Here is a 19,176-nt window from a genome sequence, read left to right on the forward strand (position 1 = left end):
CCATTCCCCCACGTGGCAGCGGGGCCCTGGGCTGTGTTCTCTGAAGTTCTAATGCAAGCTGTCCAAAGCCTCATGAACTTAGTAATGGAGCACCTCTTTGTGGGGCCCTCTGTGAGTTAAAAGCACCAGCTCTGTGAATGGAGATGGTCTCTTGGCTTCCCAAGCCAATAAGCAAAGCCTCCTGAAGGCATATGGACATGCTCTAGCTGACTGAGGAGAGCAGGCTTTAGGCTTAAAGCCCTTGCTAGAAGGCAGAGAAAGAGGAAGTGTCCCCGGTGCTTAGCAGGCTGCCCCTCTCCCTGCTAAATTTTTAACCATACATTTTGCCCCATTAAATTAGAATTGATGAAACCTTTACAAATGTGCAGTGTCTGAAAACTGAAAATCACACTGAAAAATAACAATCTCGTTGACTATAGAAGGCAAGTTTTTCAAATCGAGTAATGATGTGATGTGTGTGGTTAACCGTATCTACGCAGGAAGTGGTTTATTTAAAAGTTTTTGTGCTCACTCCACACCCACCCCACCCCACCCCACCCCGCCTTTTTTTTTCCTCCAGTACTGAAATTAAGCAGCATCCAACCTAGGCCTACTTTTACGACATGTGACTTGACTTTACTGTTTTCCGTTTTTGCTAAGAGTCATTAACAGAAGTTGATGGCAGTTTCAGTAACAAGTCAGCACTGAGGAAAGGTAAGTGAGCTCATACTGAACGTGCAATTTAACCTTGAAAATATTTGACAGAGTATCCTATGCTTCAGTGGGAATGTATAAACGTTTCCTACAAAATTGTGATGTTTTCATTTGTGATTGAAACATCAGTTTGTTTCCTTTGGTGTAGAGAAGAATATTGTTTTTAAATTTGCAACAGTTAAATTCTAAAGTACTTTAAAAGATCGTATACTAAGATTTTATATGAAAATATTAAAAACAGAATAAGGTATAGTTTTAGTTTGAAAGTGCTTTTAAAAATTGGGACTTTGTATCTTTAACTGACTGCTTTATAAAAATATGCACTCTTCATGATCCAGATAATAAAGAGAAAAAGGCATTTTGTAACAATTAGAAATAACATCTGAATTGCATGCAGTGTGAAAGATACCCACTGTAAAGTGTTGTAGTAAAGTTAGCATTAGAAACCCTTAAAAGGTGTAGTTTATTAAATTTACAGCTTATTAAATAGCTATTAAAAAGCAGGAAATTTTCAAAATGCCAAAGAAATTTCTCTATCATGACATCTGATTTTTTTCCTAAATTTTATTTAAGATATAGTGTGAAATGAGGGCAAGTTTCTATTTCATAAGCAAAACTGTACGTTTAAAGGAGAAGTCACAGATGACTTCACAGGGGGTTACTTCTGGGAAAAGAGGCAAATTAGAAATATACTTCTGTTATTTAGGTAATTATATAATTTTCCTTCTTTCAGATTTCTAAAACAATAACCTCAGAAATTAAAAGGATTTGTTAATCATTAACTGACAAGAACTTTTCTTGTATAGTGACTTCTTGCTTTTATAGAATGTCTTTGTGTGCTGTAACATATGTACAAAAAATATAAAAGTATTGCTCATCTCAGAGACAAATACCTAAAATAAATCTGACTAGATTTTTCAAGGAATTTTAATAAAAGCTCCAGATACGATCCACCCTTCCGTAATATTATTTTTATTGTGCTGTTGGATGGGGGACATGAGGGCCCCACAACACCTATTTTTTTGTATTATTAAAAAATGGTTACAGGATTGATAAGTGGCAACAATTTTCTTTTCTTTTATTGTCTTCTATTGAAACACTCATATAAATGTTTTTTGATGTGGTCAATTTGGTAGGAAATTATTAGTTATACTAGTACACTCCATTTTAAGACCTCTTCAATTGTCAATACTGAAGCTAGCTACTTGTTGACTATTCAAATGATCATGAAAAAACAGAGATTAGGACTTGATGTTCAATACATTTTTTATTGTTAGAGTGTAAGAGAACCTTGGTAATATGTATTTGCTTTGATATTCTGATTAGCTTTTCAATTTGCTGCATTTTCTCACAATGGAAAGCATTATTTAAATCTGTCTTCAATACTGTGGTTCTGAACCTCTGCATCTACAGAAGCTTAATAATTCAGATAGTTTTGGTTGATATGTTATTACTTTATTTCATTTTATTATAAAAGAACATCACATGAATAAACATATGTAGTACTTACATATTAGCAAGAATGAATATCCACATAAGCCTTTGGTACTGAAAAAAGTCCACTACAGTTTTTTAAATAATTTAATATTTTTATAAGCCAAATCTTTGTAAAATGATTGTTTCCTGCAGAAACTGTTAAATTAAAAGACAAATATTTTATGGAGTATGTATAAAATTAAGAAGTAATTAAACATACTTAATATGGATTTATAAAGAGAAATAAGTAGAGATGATATTCATGTAACCTAAGATGCTCTCAGAATTGTTTGTAAAAACTACTAATGCATTATCTCTGGGATGTAAAGACCAAATCTTAAGAGGGTAAATTACAAATGAGTTATTATAGGTAGGTTACTATATCTTTATGTATTTTAAGCGAATAAGAAACAAATTTTGATGAAATAAAAACAATGCAGAGAATCTCATTTGGAAAGTCTTTAAAAAAAAAAATAGGGGTCTTCCCTGGTGACGCAGTGGTTGAGAGTCCGCCTGCCGATGCAGGGGACACGGGTTCGTTCCCCTGGTCCGGGAAGATCCCACATGCCGCGGAGCGGCTGGGCCCGTGAGCCATGGCTGCTGAGCCTGCGCATCCGGAGCCTGTGCTCCGCAACGGGAGAGGCCACAACAGTGAGAGGCCCGCGTACCGCAAAAAAAAAAAAAAAAATGCTTTTCCACTTGGGGTCAGGATTCAGCAAAATTCAGAAAGGAGACATTCCCCCCCTTGATATTCCTTCTCTTGTTATTTTTAAGTGTTCTGTCCCAGAGTGGGCTACTCTGTCCCCGACTTAAGGTCTGCCAGCCTTGGTCCTAGAGAAATACACCCTACACTTTTCCTTCCATCACACTCCCATTGTTCTTAAAATGTACTCATCCTATTTTCCAGAAGTTAGGGCATCTGATAAAAATAATCCATGCTCACAAGAGAGGGCTCCAGAGCTTTGTTTCTTGTAACCTGTAATTCAGGCCTCCCTTCCTCCTCCCAGTAGAATTTTAATAACTTCTCTCAGCAGACAGGATCCAAGGGAACGGCTAACTGTTGAGGACCTCAGTCTCAAGTGAGGAGACTGATGCCATTACAAACAGTTTGGGGAAAATATTTTGGGGGAGCAAGAGTGTTTTGTTAACGATTCGTCTTGTCTATGGCATTTAAACAAAATTTCTGAGTATGTTTTATGTGAAGGGTCCATCACAGAGATGTGTCCATTTCTCTAAGATATTCCTTAAGAAATATACATCTTTCTTGTAGTGGATGAAAATTAACTGCACATCTTCAGACTATTTTGGTATTCCCATACACTTAGAAACTATCTAACATAATCAAAAGTTTTACATATGTATTTTAAAAATCATTTAATATCCTGAATTTAGCACTTTGGGTACCATATTTTTTGTACTGCAAGATAAATGTTATATAACTAAACTATAAAATATACTTATAAGTATTCTAAATTTTAGCTTACGGTAGACAAAACTCCTTTGCTTGCAAATGACAGAAAATAAGCTAAAGTTAGCCTAGGCAATAGAGAGAGGCACTGATTTGTATAACTGAAAATCCAAGGAAAGAAAAGTCAGGCTGGATCCAGCAGCTCACACAGATTTACCAAGATCATTTTCTTCATCCCTTAGCTCTTTTTTTTCACTCCACTATAAACAGTCTCTGGTAGAAGCTCACACTAAGTTGACCAGAAGGCTTCAGGTTTACCTCTGACCCTTTCAGCAAACTTTGTACAAAAGAATGCCTTTCCCCCATCACCACAGCAAAGGTACCTCAGATTGAGATCTGATTGGACTGAAGTGGGTCACGTAACCATACTGAACCAATCACTGCCTCACCCTGCGTGACCAGGCCTAAGGTCACTGGCCCACTCTTGCATTGATGAGCCACCTGCCCCTGCAACACCTGGACTCTCCGCTGAAAAGAGGGGTCCCTACACTGAGGAACTAAAATTCTTCCCCCAGAAGAAGAGCAACTTTATGTCTTAGAGGTAATACAGCCATAGAAAACTACCACACGGCCACATCGGGTCACATTTAAAACCAGTACTTAAATTTTCCAACCTCTGTAATCAGACAGAAAGACGGCGTCAGTTTAAGCATAGGTCTGAATGAAGCAAGTGTTTCAATTAAACTGAATTTTAAAGTATTTTTCAACAGCTACTCCATGTACAAACCCCTGCCCCACAATACTTGTCTTCTAAAAGCTTATAATCCATTAAAAGTACAAGATTAATAATTATAATGCCAACAACTTTTTATCAAGTACCATAAAAAGATATAAGAAATATTCTATTAGGATTCAGAATTTCATCAAACATTTTTGTCTTCCTGTTATATGGCGGGCAATAAACTAGAGAATTTTGCAGGTGTTATATCATTTATCATATCCAGTCAGAGAAATCAGGGCAGTTTGGGAAGAAATATTTGTACAGTAGTTCCCGCTTCTCCAGGGTTTTGCTTTCCGCGGTTTCAGTTACCTGCAGTCACCCACCGTCCGAAAATGTTGAAGGGAAAATTCCAGAAATAATCCATGAGATTTAAATGACTCACCTTTCTGAGGTAGTGTGAGGAAGTCTCGCTGCCGTGCCCCGGGCCGGCATCTTCGCGTCCAGCGTTTCCCCCGTGAGACACTGAGCTGCCTTCCCGTTTATCAGATCGTCGCTCTCGCGAGTTTGAGGTTTGAGGTATCGTGGTGCTGGTGTTTGCGTCCCCTTTAATTCGCTTAATAGTGGCTCCAACGCGCGAGTAGTGCTTCCGGCCAATCGGACATGCCAAGGCATATCCTTGCAGTGCTTCCTCTAAGCAGTGTCAGAAAAAAAATTCGTAGTCCGAGGTTGCCCAGATGTACTGTACGGACGAACCTGAATTTTCTATCCGTGAAATTGTGAAGAAGGAAAAATAAATCTCTGTCCGTTTTGTTGTGGCACCTCGAACTGCAAAAGTTATGGCTGCAGTGTGTGGTAAGTGCTTAATTAAGATGAAAACGGCATTGAATTTGTACAATAAGATATTGTGTGTGTGAGAGAGAGACAACATTCACATAACTTTTATTTTTTTAATTTTTTATTGCTGTACGCGGGCCTCTCACTGTTGTGGCCTCTCCCGTTGCGGAGCACAGGCTCCGGACGCGCAGGCTCAGCAGCCATGGCTCACGGGCCCAGCCACTCCGCGGCATGTGGGATCTTCCCTGACCGGGGCGGCAGGCGACAGGCGGACTCTTAACCACTGCGCCACCAGGGAAGCCCCACATAACTTTTATTACGGTATATTGTTATAATTGTTCTATTTCTTTATTAGTTGTTGTTAATCTTTTACTGTGCCTAATTTATAAATTAAACTTTACTATAGGTATGTATGTATAGGGAAAAACATAGTCTATATAGGAGTCGGTGCTATCTGCGGTTTCAGTATCCATCGTGGCTCTTGGAATGTGTCCCCGTAGATAAGGAGTGGGGGGTGGACTACTGTGATAGTATCCAGAGAAAGCTAGAACTGGGGAGATGAGAAACATTCCAAAAGACAGGAAGGGAATGTGTCAGGGGACAAACATGGAGTATCAGAGAATTTCCCAGGCGGAGTGAGTTGTCTCCTGTTGTTAGCTGTAAGTATACTAGCAGGAGATCAGGGCAGACGGTTTGAGATTCTAATAGGGTGAACCTGCTGAGCAGATCATGACTAAGGGCTGTAAGTACCAACAGGGTTGTTGAGCAGGGGAAATCCATCGCAGGATGGCCACGTTTTGCATCTGGGTGGGCTATCTAGCATCAGGATTTATTTACTTCTTGTATATATGTCACTATTGGTGACATACTCTTTAGGGTGATTTGGAGAAATGGTGGTCGTCCATGAAGGGAGGTATTCCTTTAAGACAAGTCACTGGCGCACCTCCCCAGGTGCCTCGAGGTTCTTATATAGGCTGTGGATATAATGATTTTTTTTCATATTGCAGAGCTTTGTTGTGTTGTTTTTAATTTGAGAATAAGTGATACAGTGAAATGGTTTGAAAACAAACAAAACCTAAATATAAATATTTTAGTGAAAGTCTTTCTAACATTCCTATTTCTATATACCTCTGTTTACTCCCACCTTAACCCAGCAGGCAACCACTTTGAAGTTTTTTTTTTAAATCCTTCATTGTTTCTTTATGCAAAAGCATGTATGTATATACGCACGTGTGTGTATATATTTCTTTATTATATTAAAGGGAGTTCACTATATACACCTGCACTTTTTTTCTTTCAGTAATATCTTAGAGATATTTTAATTATAAAAATAAGAAACTGTCTAATTCTCTCTCTCTCTCTCTCTCTTTGTTTATAGTTGTACAGTGTTCCACTGTGTGGATATAGCATACTTAATCTAACCAGTCTAAAAGAGTCATGGGTGTTTTCAATTTTTTGCTAATACAAAGAATGTTTTAATATAATTGTGTACATTTGAAAATATATCTATGGAATGAAATCCCAGAAATTTCATTTATTAAAACTATTTATAAGCCAAGAGATAAAATAATTTTGATAGTTATTGCCAAACTATCCTTCACGTTAGTTGTAACTTTTTGAATTTCCATTAACACTTAACGAAAGAGCTGGTGGAAGCTCCATAGCTTTTCTAACAGATTGTGTTACCAAACATTTCAGGTTTTGCCAGTCTGTAGAAAAATGTATCCTAATATAGTTTTATGTAATATTTCTGTTATTATGATTGAGGTTGGGCTTGTTTTTAAAAGAGTAAAGGTCTATTTGTTTTTCCTAATAACAGAATGTATCCTTTCTCAACTGCATAATTAAGGACCAAAAGCATTAGTTAAGTTCAAGCCTAGAATGAGATGTTAAAGGAAATAAGGAATCGGGGCTAGCATATGTAAAATACTCTTTTTATAAAACTTGAAATAAGCAGTAGCTAAAAGAGGATGAAACATGAACACTGAAGTGAAGGAAAAGAGAAAATGAATGAAAAATAAAAATAAAAAAAAAAAGAAAATATATCCAGACATCCAACAATGTCTCAGAGGATACGAGGACAGATGGGTGTAATCACTAGCTCAAGTAGATAAATTAACCTGAAACAGAAGGAAGAGCACTTTAATGAGTGTGCATGTAGATGAACTGGATACAGATAAGATGAAGTGAGGAGAGGAAGGTGAGGAATATTTGCTTCATGGATTCTATCTTCTTTGAAATGGTAGGAAAGTCCATTTGATAAGAGGTAGTATTTAGAGGATGCCAAAGAATATGCAGACTATCTTATTTTAAAAATTGGCTTTGTCAAAAACATATAGTACAACTGTGAATTTTAAAGTTGATTTTTCGCTTTCAATGGGCATCAGCCCTATTCAATTCCATAAATTCCATATTTATTATTCCATAAATAATTTTGAGCTCCAACTAAGTACACTGTGTTATGCTAAGAATTATTGGGGATACAGAGACTCAGTGTGCTAACTAGCCAGTGAAACCATCTTAGGTAGCTTAGTGCACAAGTACAAGAATTTAAATATAAATTTATAAGTATAAATGCAAGGCCTTAGAAATATTAGAGAACATGCTATGTCAGAGTCCCAGTGGTTTCATTTTACCAAATCCAATAGCTATTTATGCATCTTCATATTATCCATATCTGAGTTGCATTTGATGCAACTGAACATTCCTTCTCTCTTGAAACTCCCTCTTCACTAAACTTCTATATTTCATTCTCCCAGTTTTTCTCCAAACTATTTCAATGCTCCTTCTCTGTCTCTTTGCTAACTCTTCCTCATTATCCAACCCTCTAAATGTTAAAATGTCCTGTACTCAATCTTCAGATTTCTACCTTCTGGTCCTAGCTATCGTCTTCTTAGTTTATTCCTAGGTGCTATTATTTAGTGCCATGATTTTAAATACTATCTATATTCTTTTTTTAAAAAAATTTTTCATTTATTTTTGGCTGTGCTGGGTCTTCGTTGTGGTGCGCAGGCTTCTCATTTCAGTGGCTTCTCTTGTTGTGGAGCACGGGTTCTAGGCGTGCGGGCTTCAGTAGCTGTGGCTCACAGGCTTTAGAGCACAGGCTCAGTAGTTGTGGAGCACGGGCTTAGTTGCTCCGCGGCATGTGGGATCTCCCCGGACCAGGGATCAAACCCGTGTCCCCTGCATTGGCAGGTGGATTCTTAACCACTATCTACATTCTATTTAGACCTCAAGACCAAAACTTTTTGTTTTTTAACACTAAAACTGTAAATGCAGTTGCCTACCTATCATCTCCAGTTGAATGTTTCAAGAGACATCAAAATGAGTATGTTCAAAACTAAGCTCTTATTTACTCCCCACTTACCCACCCCCACCTGCTTCTCTCCTATTTTCATTTATCTCATTTAATGGCACCATCATTCATATCTCTGTTCAAGATAATAAATTAAGAATTACCCCCAATTCCACTCCTTCTCTCATACTCCCTACCCCAAACCACATCCAATTAATCAGCAATAAGCAGAGCCTGCAAAATTGACTTACCTCCCATAATCCTGTTTACTTTTCTAAATGTTGGCTCTTGAAAAGTTATATCTTTTTTTTTTATACTAATGGCTCTTTTTATTTTTTGTTTCTTGGTATAATGAATTTTCCTCAAAAAACCTGCTAAATGAATACACTACAATATATGACATTTAGATGACATCACAATTTTAGATAAACCATGCTTACTAATTCACTTTCTAGTTTCAAGTTAGGGAAGAATCATACAAAATATATGGAGCAATGTTGATTTGAAAATTTTTGAATGAACTCAAGAAGGTTGAAGAAGTAGCAACTTGTAGAACATTCTAGTTGGTTTGTTGGCCCTAAATTTTTTTTTTTGCTGTAATTTATCATTAAGTATGCTCTGACAGCAAGAAAACTGTAACTTTCATAAACATTGAAAATATTGGTGACGTAAAAGATACAGAAAAATAGGAAATTTAATAAATATACTTTTTATATTTTATGTACTTTTTTTCAAATTGTTGTTACTACTTACATAAACCCATTTTTAAAATCTATTCATGCATTTTTATATTTATAAATGTTGATTGGGTATCTTGAGCTTTTATTTAACTGATTTTCTCTTAGCAAGAATGAATTAGACATTAAGCAAGGGGTAAATGTGTATCAAAATATCCCAAATTTAATCACTTTTTACCACCTCTACTGCTGTTACTGCAGAGTCCTCTAACTCATCTCCCTGATTCTAATTTTTACATGATAGTCATTCTCCAAAGAGTAGCCAGAGTGACTTTCTTAAGACTTAAATCATACAATTCTCCAACTAAAACATTCCAAATGATTTTCTATTATACTTTAAATTAATTCAGTCTTTTTCCATGATTTGTCAGGTCCTCTGTGTAATTACTCTGCTTTTGTTTGCTTAAATAGCATTTTGGATATGAGGAATCATTATTACATTTTTTAGTGGCTATCTTTACCCTGAACTGAATGGTCCATGAAAGTAGTGACCTTGTTTGCCTTTTTACTACTGAATACCTAGAACCTAGAACAATGGTAGACATATAATAAACACTCAATAAATATTTGATTAGTGAAAGAACAAATAATATAAAAGCTGACTGGGGGCTGTAGAGTCAGGGAAGGCTTCTGGAGATTTGTGACTTCTCTTGGATCTAAAAAATAAGGTAAGTTTAGGGGAAGAGAAGCTAGAAACGTATTTCAAACAAATGACACTTTATGGGTTCATTTTGAGCAACCTGGCAGTGATGAAAGGTTGGAATGGAATGCTGGATCCGTTATATACTGTGGCACTTTTTTGAAACTCAAAACAAATAAGCATCTGAAAACGTATTGCATAAATTGGTAGAGAACACCAGCTACTTCTAAGCATTTAAATTTTAAGCTGTTCTTCTAAAACTAGGGTATTAAAATTGAATAATTTTGTTTACTTTAGATTCATTTCCTAAACACTTAGAGAACTTTTTTGTTTTAGTCTCTGCTGATGTAATGACAAGCTTAGAGTCAAAACGAGATTTCTTTTTAAAATAGAATGCTCAGGAAATTAAGTGCTGAGTCGGGGGAAATTTTTTTTTAATTTATCTTTCCACTTCAGTTAATTTCATATTAGAATTTTAAGGGATAGAAACTGAGCAATGAAGTCCATATTCATCTTATTCAGGAAATCAAGTAGTCTTAGCCTCTATTTATACCTTGATGGTTCTCCTAAAGGAAGTAGAATGTAGGAGGAAAAATGAGTGTTGATTACCCCAGTGGTGCCTCCAACACTGTGGTAGGTACCATGGTGTTACCCCAAGCAAACAATATCCCCTTCTCGTCTAGATGCTTACAGTAGCATGAGACATTCATTAATATAAATTATTAGAGTGGCATTATTAATAATAATCATCAGAGCTATGATTTATTCAATGTGTATTATGTATCAGGTGTTTTGCATACCTAATAGTATTTGAATCCCACAAAAATCATGTAAGAGAGTTAGTATCTCCATTTTAAAGATAAGGAAGCTTAGGTTGAGTGGGTAAGTGCCCAAATTTATAATGCTGTTTGGTTGGTGGGTTATGATTTGTAGGCAGATTTGGGTAATGCAAAATCTGTGTTATTTTCACTATGCCATGCTATAATTTCTAATCCTGTTAGGTGTCAGCAGTTAAGTGATACTGGACTTCATTCATGAGGCCCTATAGTCTGAAAGGGTCTAGAAGGATCCTGCTTTGTTTGATATCTAAAACTATGCCATCTGTGGAAAACCTGTTGCTTTTTCACTATATACATATATCCTTATGTAGAGATGTTATAAAATATGTGAGGAAGAAAACATTTTTGCCTTAGTTTTTGTCATACTGTAGGTACTTTTTCTATTTCACTTCTTCTGTCTTCTCTGGACCCTATGTCTCCCTTCTGCCCCTAGATTCCTGATTCCTTCTTAGAATCATGCTGTCCATTATGGTAGAAACTAGCTACAGATGGTTATTTAGCACTTGAAATGTGGCTAGTTTAAACTGAGTGTAAAATAAACACCAGTTTTTGAAGACAGTACAAATAAAAAAGTTATAAAATATCTTCTTAATATTTTTACATTGATTATATGCTAAAATTATAATATTTTGACATAGTGGGATAAATAACATACATTATTAAAATACATTATTTTAATATAATCACTTATTTCATTTTACTCATCTAATATGGCTACCAGAAAATTTTAAATTATTTGTGTGACAAATTATTTCTAGTGGATGGCACAGCTTTAGGCCATCTCCTCTTCTCACAAGACTACTTTGACATTCTTATCCACTCTCATGATTTAAATTTAATCAATATGGTCCTTAATTTTTTTATCTTTGGCTTTGGTCTCTCTCCCAATATTGTTCCTTCTTCCAATTGTCACTTGATAACCTCTTCCGTGATGTCCCATCAGAAGTTCAAACTGAGTATGTCTCATGTTAAACCTATAATCTCCCCACAGAATCCCCATTCTCTTTACAACTTCAGTTAAGCTATCTCTATTCTTCAAACCACTTAAGTAAGTGAGCTTGGTATCTCCAAGGACTCCTGTCCATACATCCAATCAACTGTCATTGTTAGGGGCATCCATTTCCTTCTTTCTGTGTTCACTTATTGTCGTAGTTACTCATTTGGATATCCATTAAGTCTTGTCTAGACTATGGCAAAGGGGTCTTATTTACTTTCATACTCATTTCTCTTACCTCTTTAGTTTGCATATTTAATATTTATTTTATGTCTTCATGGTGATGGTTGGGTTCAAGTTAATTAATACAAGTAAGAATTTTTATGACCTAGTTATATTCTATTTAGAGTTTTAAAAGTGATATTTCATAATTATTTTATGTGATTATTCTAGCAAGCTAGTGGTAAAAGCAGAAGATTTAGTAGAAGACAAGGAAGCTTGGAGAAATAGAAGTGTTTGAGGACATGCTGAGAACATATTTCTCCCAAATTCTGGTCTAGAAGTTTTTTATTTCTTGTGGAGATAGTGAAGATTTTTTTTTTAATTTGGAGTATAGTTGCTTTACAATGTTGTATTACTTTCTGCTGTACAGCAAAGTGAATCAATTATACGTATACATATATCCGCTCTTTTTTAGATTTCCTTCCCATTTAGGTCACCACAGATCACTGAGTAGAGTTCCCTGTGCTATACAGTATGTTCTCATTAGTTGTCCATTATACGTAGTGGTGTATATATGTCAATTCCAATCTCCCAATTTGTCCCACCCCTCCCTTTCTCCTTTGGTAACCATAAGTTTGTTCTCTACATCTGTGACTTTATTTCTCCTTTGTAAATAAGTTCATCTGTACCATTTTTCTAGATTCCACATATAAGCAATATTATACGATATTTGTTTTTTCTCCTTCTGACTTATTTCACTCTATATGACAGTCTCTAAGTCATCCATGTCTCTGGAAATGTCACAATTTCGTTCCTTTTTATGGCTGAGTAATATTCCATTGTGTATATGTACCACATCTCCTTTATCCATTCCTCTTTGATGGACATTTAGGTTGCTTCCATGTCCTGGCTATTGTAAATAGTGCTGCAGTGAACATCAAAACGGGTGCATGCATCCTTCTGCATTATGGTTTTCTCTGGATATATGCCCAGTAGTGGGATTGCTGGGTCATATGGTAGTTCTATTTTTAGTTTTTTAAGGACCCTCCATACTGTTCTCCATAGTGGCTGTAGCAATTTACATCCCCACCAACAGTGTAGAAGGGTTCCCTTTTCTCCACACCCTCTCCAGTATTTATTGTTTGTAGATTTTTTGATGGCCATTCTGACCGGTGTGAGAGATAGTAAAGATATTAAGAGCACTGCCTGGGAAGTCAGAAAAAACAAAGTTCAATCTTGGGCTCCACCACTTGCTAGGTATTGTATATGTTATATTGTACAAGTTACTTAATCTCTCTGAGCCCAAGTTTCCTTATCTATAAAATGAGGAGTTTCCTCACAAGATAAAAAAAGAATGTATATAAAGAACTTTGCCTAGTTTGTGTCTCACAATATTGTTTTAGAAGGGTTAAATGTAGCGTGAATAGTAGTTATAGTAGTAATTGTTTTATCAGGTTGTCTTGAATCAAATGATGACCATTCTCCCCTTCATTATGATATAAAAATCATGCCAGGATAATTTTGATTTATTTCAATTCTAAGTATTATGATAGGATTTGGAACTCATCAAAAGCAATTTCTTGCTATTAGTTTCATTTCCTCAATACAGCTGTGTGGAGAAGGAAGAAGACTCACTCTTTTCTTGTTTGTTTACCAATTTTTGGTTGGTATGGAAATTTTCCTCTGAGCAGCTCAAGATGTGTCCTAACCAAAAATACCCTTTAATTTTGAAGAATTCATATTCATCACACAGAGCAGTTTAAAAAGTGAAAGGCAGCCATTGACTCTGGGACTTAAAATTAAAATGAAGCAAAGAAGAACTACAGAAACCAGGAGAGAGAAAGAAAGTAGAATTCTTTTCACCCACTTTTATATTATACCTAATTTTTGCCTAGGGTTGTAAAGTATTAATGCAGATTGTTCATGAGGCATGGGAGTCCTAGCAAAATGATTCTGAGGAAAAAAATAAGATGTTGGGATGTCCAAGGTGCTTATCCAGTTAGCAAAGTCTTTTTCTGTTTTTATTCTGTTTTGTTCTCCCCCTGAGGAAACCTGCTCAGGATTCCATGTATGGAGGTTGACTGAATACACCAATCTCAGTCCTAATCCTGAAAGCACTTGGTATTAGGATATCCATTAAATGACAGCAAGGTGTGGCAGTGGGAAGTGACTGACAGAATGCTAGGGAGATAAGTGGCTGTGGTGCTGTCCCTGGAGAATTAGCTGCATCCTACAGGCTAGAGGGCTTTAGGTTAGAAGTCTGGCTCTAAGAAAGTGAATTAACAAGTGGGCCATAGTTTCAGGGTGGGAAATCAGCTTGAAAGGAAAACCAGAGACTAGTCAGTATGGCAGATGGTTAGGGAGTATGTCTTGAGTCAGGGATGGGAGCAAGTTGAGATGCAGTGGATGTTCTGACTTCCCCTAACCATCATGCACTGTATCCCAGGTCCATTTGGCAGCTTTTGATGTGGAGAAGTAGGAAAGAAGCATGAGAATCCAGTAACACTTGGGACTGAGAATCAGGACCATTCTAATAGGGTGGCAAACCTGAACTTGTTGGAAATGCTCATAGTACTGGCAGAATTAGAGGCAGAGGATTTCAGACAGGCACCAAATATCTGTAATGTTCTTGGTACGATGCAGAGCAACAATACTGAAAAAATACAGCGTCTGACTTTAAGGATCCTACAATTTGGCAGAAGGGACACGCAACTCAAATAGATAACAGAGAACAGAAGAAGTCAGGATATGATTATCTGCCAAAATATAATAGGAACAGTAAAGGAGGTCAGAGCAGAGAGGGGGAAATGGGAACTTGCTTAGCAATAGCAAAGAGGACAGCACAATATCCTACTCTTGGTAATTTCAGATCATGTTGAAAAAATTGTACAAATAAATGAAATAATGTTAATCTCCAGTGAACCTCTTTCTAAAGCAGAAGTACAAATTCAGTCTCAGTTTTGTTCTCCATTTTCAATCCTACCAGCTTGGATTTTAAAATAATAAGATATTGAAAATGATATTAATTTAATATGCAGCAGAAACTGCTCAACCCTCAAATCAGAGGAGCAAAACTCCTAGAGGTGATTGACATCTGGGGTCACAGTCACGGATATTCCCAGATCAGTCAAGTTTTCTATGCAAATCAAGGGGGAAGGGAGAGAAAGTCTGAATCAGAGAGAACTTGTCCTATTTACAAGATGTTGAAGCTGCCCACCTCCACCTGACAGTTACCATGCATACCTTGAGCAGTTTTTCACATCTCATCATTTTTCGAGAGAAGACACACAGATATACATTTTTTTTAAAAAGTAAAAATTCTCATGTTTCAATTGGAAACTGATTCAAAACACTCGAAAACATTGTTCAGGCCCAACAACATATGTCTGTGGGTTGAATTTGGTTGGCAGTCTGCCGGTTTTCCACCTCTTCTTGAATTTATAGCTGTTCCTAAGAAAACAGGAGCAGGGTGTAATGATTAGAGAGAACTAGAATCCTCCAACTAACTTCTGTACACACAATAAATCGTAATAAGTGTTTAGAGACTGACTAGCACATTGCTTTATGAAAAACCTCCATTTATCTGCAACTTTTTCATTTAGGTCCTTGTTTTGTTTGTCTGCCTTTCACAACTAGGCTCAGTTTCCTTACTTGGAAGAACAAACTCTTCTGCTACCAACCCTCTTCAAAGCATTTTTTTAAACATTAAGATATGTCTCCAAAAGGTTAACTTTTCTAAATAATAGCAAGTATAGTAATCCTTAGTTTCCCTGATTTTCACAAAATCACAAGATATTGGATTCCGACCAGAACATCTACACTTTTAAAGGATGAATTGTTGTAGGGGAAATAAAAGAGAGTTTAGTATGTCTTAAATGGTGATAATAATAGTAACAACAATTTAAACATATGTGCACACATGCATACACACACATGTGTGAAATTCACAGTGCATAGAATGAGGAAATGTAGCCCAAGTGTGGTTGTATAACCCATTTTATCATATGTGTTATCTATTAATAGATGATTATAAGTTCCAGAAGTGGTCATGACAATGGATATAAATGATGTGGGAGGACAGACAGAAAAAGAATTACTGTTCAATAATTTTTTAATTAAAAAGGTAATCCTGATAGACATTTAAAAACTCTAACATTTATGAATTCCTTTTTTACTTCAATGTGTCCAAGACAAAATCCTATAGTTTGCTTTATGAGGAGCCTAAATTAAGATAGAAATTTAGCTACATTACTTCAAATTACAGTAACACTCAATTAACTGGAACCTAGTTCGATAATGCATATAACCATCTCTACCTCCTACCTCCTGGGGAGAGGCCTCTGAACTCTACTTTGAGGAAAGAGAAGCAAAACCGGACTTATTTAAGTGGGAAAATATCCCCCGAACAAACCCTGGGTTGAGGTTCCTAATAATACAGCTGAAGCTCTTCAAGAGACTATAGCATCATAAGAGCCTTTAGTTAACCAGTCTAGAAAGGACACAATTTAAGATGTATCATATACAGAACATATTGAAGTATCTTCAAAGACTAGGATTGGAAAAACTCAGTCAGAAACTTTTAATTTAAATAATGTGGACTGCTAAATATTTTTTTTGCTATTTTGACATTCTTGGCTTCATGAAAGAAAGCCTCACTTCCACAAAATTTCAGATTAAATTTGAAAACAACAATATTTTGTGGAATCTGTTTTGTTCTCACACTAAACACCCTTTGATATTTAACAAGCAAGAGAACAGTTTTCCAAGTGTTCAAATTGACATTGTTTTACTCACACTTACTATGTTCATGATATAAACATTAAAAAAACAAACAAACCAAAGAAAACAACTTGCTGAAAGTTCTGCAATAGACCTAGATCGTTTGTGGTATGATACTACTGGGTTTTTCATTTATGTAAAATAATTCATTTTGCAGCAATAGTTAGGACTGGATGTATGTTCTGGATAGCTAAACATCATATTTTAATTAATCTCAAATAGGATACTCATAGTATTACTTTCACGTACCTATGTGTCTGTGTGTCAATTTTTATACTACCTACTTAGCTACCTGCTCACTTCTCTCCTCACTGTTCTCAACTGCGATCCACACCACTCCCCCAAACCACCAACATATTCCAAAGTGAGGTTTACTTCCAGAAAACTTAATTAGAGCAAAAATATTAACAAATATGAACCTAGTATCAATGGGCTTTAAAAATAAGACACTGTAGTAATTGGTAACATTTTTAGGACAATGCAGATATGAAATAAAAAATAACTTTATATAATTCTATAGACTTGTTTCTCATCAAAGTTCAGTGTGCATTTGAATCACCAAGGGTGATGGCCAAACATGTCCTTTCTCAGGCTCCTCCTCAGTCTTGCTGAATGGAAATATCTTGGGAAGGTGCAGTTAAATCTGCATGTTTATGAAACTACTCACACTGACCCTTGAGAATCATTGCTCTATAGCTGTCTTCTTCCTCACTTCTAGAGATACCTTTTCATTTTCAACTGAAGTTGAGTTATTTGTGACCCTAACTCCCAGGAGAAATCTTAACTTAATGCAGGTGATTTTTAACTAATTCCAGTGAAATGGAGTTCTGTGAGTTCAATAATAAATTATAACAAGTGATTATGGCTTTTAGTCTGCACTTGTGATACACAAATCAAGTGTGTTGCCCCCTTATTTACAAGTCCCAGTGCCTCAGCGAGTCCTTCCTCATTAGGCATTTGTTTTGTCCCTGACCACAACTTCCTCTATTGGAAACCTGGTCATTCATTGCCTCATTCTCTTGCTAGGATGAAAGTCCTACCTCTCTACTGAGAGTCTCCCACGTGGGTAACTGAGCTAGCTCTGAACAAATACCCGGTGTTCAGAACTCTGACAGTAACAAACCTCCTGGTTGATAACAATCTGCAAATCTGAACTTCTGAGTATCGCTCCTCTCAGAATGGTTGTTTCTTTCCACCTGTTAGATAAATCTTTCTATTCAACTTGGATACCCAGTTGCCAGTATTTACCAAGACTGTAACCAGATATTTATGTAATTATTAGACAAAACTGCACCTACTGTCAATATTTGTGGATAGGAAAACTCTCCAGTATCTGTTCACTCCAGATGGAGGGCCAGATCCTGGTCCTTTTTCACCTAGATAAATCACGAGAGATGACAAGTCCTTCTAATTAAAAAAAATACACACACACACACACACACACACATATGAATTCTTTATATAGAAAGAACGTTTTCCTGCCTCACACCAAACACAATTATTTCCAGAAGGATCACAGTTCTAGAAAAAAGTTTAGGGACTTCCCTGATGGTGCAGTGCTTAAGAATCTGCCTGCCAATGCAGGGGACATGGGTTTGAGCCCTGGTCTGGGAAGATCCCACATGCCACGGAGTAACTAAGCCCGTGTACCACAACTACTGAGCCTGCTTTCTAGAGCCCGCGAGCCACATTGAACCCACACGCTGCACCTACTGAATCCTGCGCACCTAGAGCCCGTGCTCCGCAACAAGAGAAGCCACCACAATGAGAAGCCTGCGCACTGCAGCGAAGAGTAGCCCCCGCTTGCCACAACTAGAGAAAGCCCACGCACAGCAACAAAGACCCAATGCAGCCAAAAATAAATATAAAACAAATAAATAAATCTTTTTAAAAAAAGTTTAAATAACAAAACTCTTTAGAGGAAAATATATGAATAGTCTTTGTAGCTTTGGATTAGGCAAGAATTTCTTAAGAGGACAAAAAAAGCACTAATTGTAAAAGGAGATAAATGATAAATTGGATATATTAAAGCTAAGAACCTCTACTAATGAACATATTACAGTAAGAGAGTAAAAAGCAACTTACAAATGAAAAAAAGGATCATTATTGCAACATATATATTAAAAGGAAACTTGTATCCAGAATATAAAAACAACTCCTACAAATCAGTAAGAAAAGCACAAACACCCTAATAGAAGAATTAGCAAAAGTTTTGCACAGGTGCTTCCAAAGAATATCACACAGCAATCAGCTACACAAATGAAAATTTGAGTAAAATAAGCCCAGCAATTAAAAAGTATATACTCTAAGTTTCCTTTTATATAAAGATCAAAAGTAGGCAAAACTAAGAAGACAGAATGTTGATTATCCTTGGTGGGGTGAGGTGGGTAGTGACCGGAAGGGAGCTTCAGAGGGCTTCTGGAGTGCCGATGATGTTGAGTTTCTTGATTTGGGTGTGGTTACAGGAGCGTGCATTCAGTTTGTGACAATTCATTGAACTTATATGCAAACACAATCGTATACATACACACACATAAACACAAAAACTATTTAAAATGTATTTTATGCATATATAATTGAGCAAGAGAGAAACCAATT

The 19,176-nt window shown here is 36.4% G+C and overlaps 1 protein-coding gene across 1 annotated transcript in view; it reads left to right on the forward strand.

The window, feature by feature from the left end:
* The first annotated feature begins 574 nt into the window (after positions 1-574).
* The window catches only part of ARHGAP15 (Rho GTPase activating protein 15), a 621,798-nt gene continuing 603,196 nt past the window's right edge, over positions 575-19,176 (forward strand). Inside the window, exon 1 of the mRNA XM_004285433.4 lies at positions 575-693. The gene's annotated coding sequence lies outside the window, so the exon portion shown is untranslated. The remainder of the gene's footprint in view (positions 694-19,176) is intronic.

Source organism: Orcinus orca, chromosome 7 (assembly GCF_937001465.1).
Source record: "Orcinus orca chromosome 7, mOrcOrc1.1, whole genome shotgun sequence".
Taxonomy (NCBI): Eukaryota; Metazoa; Chordata; class Mammalia; order Artiodactyla; family Delphinidae; genus Orcinus; species Orcinus orca.